Source organism: Ictidomys tridecemlineatus, chromosome 13 (assembly GCF_052094955.1).
Source record: "Ictidomys tridecemlineatus isolate mIctTri1 chromosome 13, mIctTri1.hap1, whole genome shotgun sequence".
NCBI classification, from domain to species: Eukaryota; Metazoa; Chordata; class Mammalia; order Rodentia; family Sciuridae; genus Ictidomys; species Ictidomys tridecemlineatus.
The window spans coordinates 66,048,100-66,055,821 of record NC_135489.1 but is presented as its reverse complement, the minus strand read 5'-3'; the positions used below and the strand labels follow the sequence as shown (position 1 = coordinate 66,055,821).

At 37.2% G+C, this 7,722-nt stretch overlaps 1 pseudogene; it reads right to left on the bottom strand.

The window, feature by feature from the left end:
- Window positions 1-3,007: 3,007 nt before the first annotated feature.
- Window positions 3,008-6,750, bottom strand: LOC144370151 (NGFI-A-binding protein 1 pseudogene; annotated as a pseudogene).
- Between the last annotated feature and the right edge of the window lie 972 nt (window positions 6,751-7,722).

Genomic DNA, 7,722 nt, shown 5'->3' with positions numbered 1-7,722 from the left:
GGCAGCCCATTTGTAGAGACTATACCTCAGCTTAGAGCTTGGGAAAGGCTTTCTACCTAGAGATCACAACAAATATTATCATAGGGAACACCTTTAAAATGAGCCAGCTGAGCAACCTATGTAGTGGAATCACTATCTATGAGATGAAGACACCTGAACCCCTCCTCTCCTTCTGGCTTCTGCATTGAGTGAGGTGAAACAGAACAGAGAGCATGACACTACCAGGGAGTACAGCACCTATGCTGTGCTGCATGTCTCTGCCCTAGGCCACCAATTTTTGCTTCTGCCAGTAGTTGCAGCCCCTAGAAAGTGGCAAGTACTTCTGCTGTTGGCCATCACCACATACCCAACCTTTCTTCACCAACTCATGTGCCCATTGCCAAGTTGTCCCATGCCTCTGCCTCTGCCCCAGGCCACTACTTTTTGCTTTTGTCAGGAGGTGCAGCCTCTAGAAAGCAGCAGGTACCTCTGCTCTTGGCCACCACTACACACCCAGCCTTTCTTCAGCAACCCATGCCCCAGTTGCCAGGCTGTCCCATTCCTCTGCCACTGCACCCCATGCACTGAAACTCTATTGCTGTTTAGATAACCCCAAGTGTATGCCACATTTCTATAGGCAGGTCCACAAGCCAGGCAGTGAGAGACCTGTCCACTCTGTCACAATTAGGGGCCATTTCTTTTGACTTTCCAGAGAGCTAGTCAATCTCAGGCATGCTGAGGAAGTACAGAACCCAGTTAGGTTCATTCCAGAAGTGGAAGGACTGAGGTCTGTGACAATAGATGTCATGACTTGAGTTCTGTGCAGTTCTCAAAGGAGAAAGATGAGCTGAAGGGGGAATAAACTAAACATACAGCTCCTTGTTCCATCATGGGGACAGCTGGTATTATTACTACCTCTGTATCCAGAGAAACTTGAAGAACAAGCTAAGGAGACATGGGCATTTACTACACTCCCCAAAATAGAGAAGAGAGAAAAACACTTGACAGAAATCAAATCTGGAAAGCCCAGTAAGAAACCTTTCCATCTCAAATAGCTTGTCTTGGAATAATGTTGTACTCCTTCATGTTCATTTTTTATTGTCTCCTGTGTTTGATAGGTTCTTCCCCCAATTATTTGATAGTGCATACTTTAATCCAAATACATGTATTTTATAAAATGTTTTAATTTCTATTTTAAAAATTTTTAACATTCTCTCCCCAACCCATTCAGAGGATTGAACCCACAGTTTTATTCATGCTAGGCAAGCACTCAACCACTGAATTATATCCCTTGCCATCTTATGCTCCTCCTACTCCAGTTTCTTCTGTCATTATCTGCTTATGCCCCGCCCCCCAACCCCTGTTTTTGCTTTTGTATTTTTTAATGGCAGGTCAAATTTCCTGAAACCAAAAAGACACATATATTTTGATAGTCTTCTAAATCCCAGTTGAATTCAAATATTAAAGTAACACACAAACAAGCTAAAAAAAATTCAGTATTGTTCCAAAACACTTACTGAATCTCCATGACAAGATGAAAACAAGAAAAATTAGGATGACAAATAGAACCACTTCCTGGTTCTTCCTCTCTTCTACTAGCTGCAGCATTACAGCCTTTCTCCCTCCCCTTTTTTATTCATTAATTTTTACTTCCTCCTGCTTCTTTTTCTTTTAAGCCCTACATACTTTACTAGCAATACTAGATACAAACAAAAATTAGAAATTAGGCAAGAGATAGAAATAAATGGGATACAATTAGAAATGGAAAAATTCAGATTATTCCTATGTGCAGATAATATGATCTTATGCTTAGAAAACCCTAACATTTCCACAAGAAGACTTATAGATCCAATAAAAAAAATTCAGCAAAGTAACAGAACATAAAATAAACATGCAAACCTTTTTCTGTACATGAATAGTAAAATCGGCTGAGAAAAGACTCAGGAAAACAATTCCCATCACAGTAGTTTTAAATAAACCTAGGAATAAGCATAACTAAGAAAGTGAAAGACCTCTACAATAAAAATTATAAAACAGAAAAGAAAGAAATAAGACAGTAGATGAAGATCTCCCGTGTTTATGGATAGTCAGAATTAACATAATTAAAATGGCCACAATACCAAATGTGATCTACAGATTTAATGTAATACTTATCAAAATACCAATGACATTCTTTACAGAACTAAAAAAAAAAAAGTCCTAAAACTCATATGGAAGAACAAAACTCTCAGAATACTTATAACAATACTGAGCAAAAAGAGCAATCCTAGAGGCATCACAGTACCTGATTTCAAATTATACTACAGAGTCAGAGTAACTAAAATTGCATAGTACTGCCATAAGAACAGATACATTGAGGAAAGGAACAGAAGAGAAGACACAGAGGCAATTCCACATGGCTATAGACATTTGGCTCTTGACAAAACTAACATAAATATACACTGGAGAATATAAAGTCTATTTAACAAGTGGTCCTGGAAATATTGCATATCCATACATAGAAGAAAACTAGATCCAGATATATTAGCCTTCAAAATTGATTGAAGGCCAAAATACTAGATTCAAACTCTGCAACTATTGGAAGAAATAATTGGGGAAACACTTCAACATACAGGCATAGGAAAAGATTTCCTGAATAGAACACCAATCGCTCAGGAAATATGATAAAGAATCAATAAATCAACTAACATCAAATTTAAAGGCTTCTGTACAACAAAGGAAACAATTAGTAGAGTGAAAAGATAACCTATAGAATGGCAGAAAATCTTTGCCAGCCACTCTTCAGAAAACAAATATCCCAAATGAATAAAGATTTTTTTTTTCAATGCTCCCTTGGACTATCTTGGCTGTAATATTGAGGTAACCAATCAACCTTGTTCAGTGAAAATACCCCTAACACAATTAAAAAAAAAAACAACTAGTTATAACATCCAATTCATATATACAATTCAAATAAAAATAATATATGTATAATATATATTATATATTTTATTTTAAAACATTAATGTTTACAAAATAAAACCTGTTTTCTTCTGAAATTTTTGTGCTTCTTCATCACTAAGCTTGAAAGCAGAAAAGTATGATTAAGGACTCTTACTTATGGATTTAAAGATGCAGTTTGTGAGTTCATGAAAGATGGATAAATAATAGTTGGGAGATTATTGCATCTTTAAAAATGATTGCTTATTAAAATTTATAAACTTGAACTGTAAGACACAATTAAAAAAAAAGACCACAAAATTTCTCAAAATATATTAGAATACAGGAAATGTTTCATGAAACTACTGAGATAGTAACCAGTGCTATGTCTAATATTAAAAACTGAAAATTCTATTTAAATTGTACTCACATTAGTTCTACATGCAGTGAATAATAAAATAATCAACCTCAAGTTAGCAAAGAAGTTGCAAGTTTCATAAAAAGTTTCTTCGGCTGGCAAAATACCAGGGTACATGTAAAGCATTTAGGAAGGAAAAAAAGTCTTTTAATAGTATAAAAGTTGTTTACTGTTTTTTTCTACCATAAAGCTCTTCTACAAATCAAAATGAAAAAAAACAATTATATATATGACAGTGATCAGAGACTATAGGGCAGACATTTCATCTAACATTTGGCTGACAAATTTTAGTATAACAGATTATGACAATATTTGTTACACAGTTATGATTTAAAGCAGAACTAAAAACAGAAAAACATATACTCCATGTCCATATTCTCTTCTCAGCAATATCTGGGTTTAGATGAATGTGTAATAAGTATATAAACTGTCAAATATCTTCTCTTTAATCAGCAGAAAAAATAGATATTGGCCGACATTGGATTTTCCTTTTTTTTTAAAATACCCACTATGGATTTAAATGTGAAATCCTTACAAGTATGCCAATATATTATTAACATTTAATAATGTGTATGAACACTCAGTATACTAATAGGGAAATTAAAAATATACTTTTAAGTTAAAATGAATTTTACAAAGAAAACTTCATTCAAAAATCTGAAAGGTGTACACAAATAAAATTGTAAAATAAATAATAAAGCTGTCAACTTAACTTCCATAGAAATATGCCTGCAAATATGAATCAGTGACTCCACTCTTGTGATAGTTGGGTGGGAAGACATTCTCCAGTGAGAGCCATCTAATCTGACTCTTATACATTGAGAAGAATTTCTGAATACAAAATCTAACAATCTATTATAGCCTTTGTTAAGTCATCGTCTTTATCACATTTAGGGTTAATGTACTACATCTTAATCTACTTAACACATTCTGAAATACGAATGTTTAAATCAAAGATTTTATACATTAGTCCACTTGTTTTAAGATCTGTCCAAGAAATAGCTTCCTATATTTGCTATGTCTTAAACAGCAATTCTGTAATCCAATCTGAGCCAACTAGGTAAGAGAGATTTTCTACTTTATTGCTCTCTTTTTAACTTTTCCCTAATTAATTGTGTAAATGTGCACTCATTAAAACAGCAAAAAGGTTACTGAATAAATTCTATACATTTCCTGGTAAAATTTCATTAAGTATTAAATACACACTATTTTCTTTGGCTTAAATTGAGAATTTGCTTTTAATTTTTCTATAATCATTGCAACCTTGCCAATAACTATATTACTTAAGCTTTCTATTTTATGACTGTAAAGATTTTAGACTCTGATAATAATATTTACACTAAATACACTTAAAGCAGACAATAAAATTTCAAATAAAACAAACTATATTCGAATCTATTAGGACAAAACAGGTCTCAACATCTGGATTTTACTTTATAAATTACACACATACACTGTACATTCTGAAACAATGAATGCTTACAATATTAACTTGTAACCTTTTCACATAAAATAACTTACACAGGAATGTGAATGGATCAATATTTGTGATATAAATTGCAACTCTAAATTCTTTTCTTTTGTGGCTGTTGTTTTTTCTTCCCAGTTTCCACAGACTGATGCAGGAGTTCTTATGCTTTGGCTATGAAATCTGAGCTTAATGAGGCAACATTGGCTATTAAGCCTTATTTCTATGATGGAGCATTATCCTTAAATCTGATGCCATTTCCAGAGAACAGTAGGAGAATCAGAGCTATCTTGAATCTTCAGGTTCTGTTTTGTTGACTTTCTTTTCCAAAGTAGAAGTTGAGTGAGGGTAGTCTTTTAAAATCCCAAGGCTCTCTGAGGAGTGGGACTTGGCCTCACTGGAGTAAAGTCTACTCAGCTACCCATTCACCACAAAATGATGGGGCTGTCTGTTCTGCAAATTAGGCATTTGGATATTCAAAGGTCTCTTTCCTTGTCCATCTGAGTTATCAGAAGGCAAGCCATCAGGACTGCTCTTTTGAGCTCTGCCTGGTAAAGCCCTGTAGACAGTCTTCTCTCAGTGTGCTGCAGTCTCTCATAGCATAGCCAGCTTGGGCACAGAGGAGCTCTATCTGCTTTGCCATCACCTTTTCAGACTGCTGTGAACTAAGGGCTGCGTGTTCTTCACTCTTGGCTCTAGCCTGCTGAAAGAGTGTGTGCATAGAATCCTGGAAATCTGGAAACACATCTTCTACTTTAATTCTCTTTAGGGATAATTCATTTCTTTCACCACATGTTGACTTGATGTATCTGTAAGTATATTCATAGGTGACTTCTCGAGAAATATGCCTAGCCAGAGAAAAAAAGTTCATCTCTTCTTGTAAGCTGGGCATTATCTTTCACATAGAATTGGGCAGCTGTTTCGTTAACAGTGAGCTCATGAAGTGTGAGATGTTTCCCATCCTTTTTATTTGAATCAAATCTGCCATACATTGCACTGTATTTTCGAATTTCCTCCTCTTTTTGTGGATCATCATCACTCATTTCAAAAACGTGACCATTTTGGCCAACTTCTTGTTGGTTTTTAGCAGCTCTTTCCCTTCATTCAAATCACTTTTTTGTCAGTGTGGGGGCCATTCGCTCCACACACTCAGCCACAGAGAGGGCAGCAACAGCATCCAGTGCTTCACTGCTTTCCTTGGAGAAAGCTGGAGAGCCACGGTCTGCTGGGGTCAGACTGTGTTCCCTCTCAGTAGCTTGGTGGCCTTGCCAGAGTCTGTTGTGCTAAGCTCCCATCACATCTGACTTCCCTTGTCCCAAGCTCTGCACACAAGTAGTGGCAGCACATTTGGGAATTTTAAAATGAGGTTCCTTTCATTGCTACTTCAGGATATTCCCAGTCAATTTGGTGATCCCTCTGGTACTTTGTAGATAGGTATACTACTGACAGGAAGGGAAGTCAGTGGCTGATTGAAAAGGCCAGGGTTTGTAATCCAGTCTCTCAAAGCCTTCTATAGTCTTCTAACATGAAGGGGCTTGCTAGCCACGCCAAGGAGTGCCAGTGATTTCCAAAAATTCCTCTTCTCCAGCTTCACAGAGTTGCTGGACATCATCGCCACCTTGTTGGATAAAGGCATCAAAAAAGCAGATTGCCTTTCTGCAGTATTCTATATAGCTGCAACTCTCCCAGGGTCCTGGGTAAGGCTGCAGCCATTACTGTGGATGGGTTTAACTTGGTCCACAGCTGCAGCAGTCTTGGCGCACTCTCCCCGGAGGACAACTCAGCCCCAACTCTCCCTCAGGCGGCTTCGGTGGCCTGGACGCCCCGCTCCCGTCTTGTGGGGGGTGGAGGAGGGAAGGTGGTGGGCGCGGTCTCCCCGCGCACGGCTGGCTCCTGCCCGCTGCTGCCCACCCGCCTGCCCAGACCGCGCTCCTTCTGCTGCGGTGGCGGTGGCGGCTGCAGCGGCGGCACCTCCCCCGCCCTCCCCGTGCGCGCTGCACCTTCCCGTTCCCCGCCCACCTCCGTCCTAGCCTGCACCCCCAGCGCGCCCTCCCTTTGGGAGATTCCTGTTCTTGCTACTTTGGCGGCTCAGGCTCCGGCTCAGGTCCTCTAGCGGCCAAGTGACTCAGATACAGGCAGTGGGCCGCCTTGGGACAGGGGAGAGGGTGACGCCCCGGGGCTTGGCCTCTTCCTACCGCCCCCATCCCTGAATAAAGAAATTTTTAAAAACTCAACATTAAAAAATAGCCCAGCCTATACATGTACAAATGAACTGAATAGGCACTTATTAAAAAGAAATATGCATAGAAGTCCAACTTCTTTAACAATCAGGAAAATGCTAATCAAAACTACACTGAGGTTCCTTCTCACTCCTCTTAGTGTGGCAAGCATGAAAAATACAAATAACAAAAAAAGTTGGTGAAGATGTGGGGAAAAGAAACACATACACACAGTTGGTGGAAATTAAAATTATTTTAATCACTGTAGAAATCAGTATGGAGTGTTCCCAAAAGGCTAAAAGTAGAATTACTGTATGATCAAGTTCTATCATTCCTTGGAATTTATCCAGAAGAATTAAAGTGAGTATACTTTAAAAACAAATGCATACAAATAAAATGTTTGCCACAGCACAATTCACTAGTCAAGTTATGGAGTCCGCCTAGGTGGCTATCAACAGATGAATGGATAAAGACAATTTATATATATATATATATATATATATATATATATATAAATTGTATATATATATTATATATATTTATATATTTATATATGTATAAATATATATATATTATATTTATATTATATTATATATATTTATATAATATATATATATATATATCACACAATGGAGTATTATTTAGTCATAAAGAACAAAATTCTACAATTTTCGGGGAAACTGATGAAACTGAAGAATATAATTTTGAGTTAAATAAGT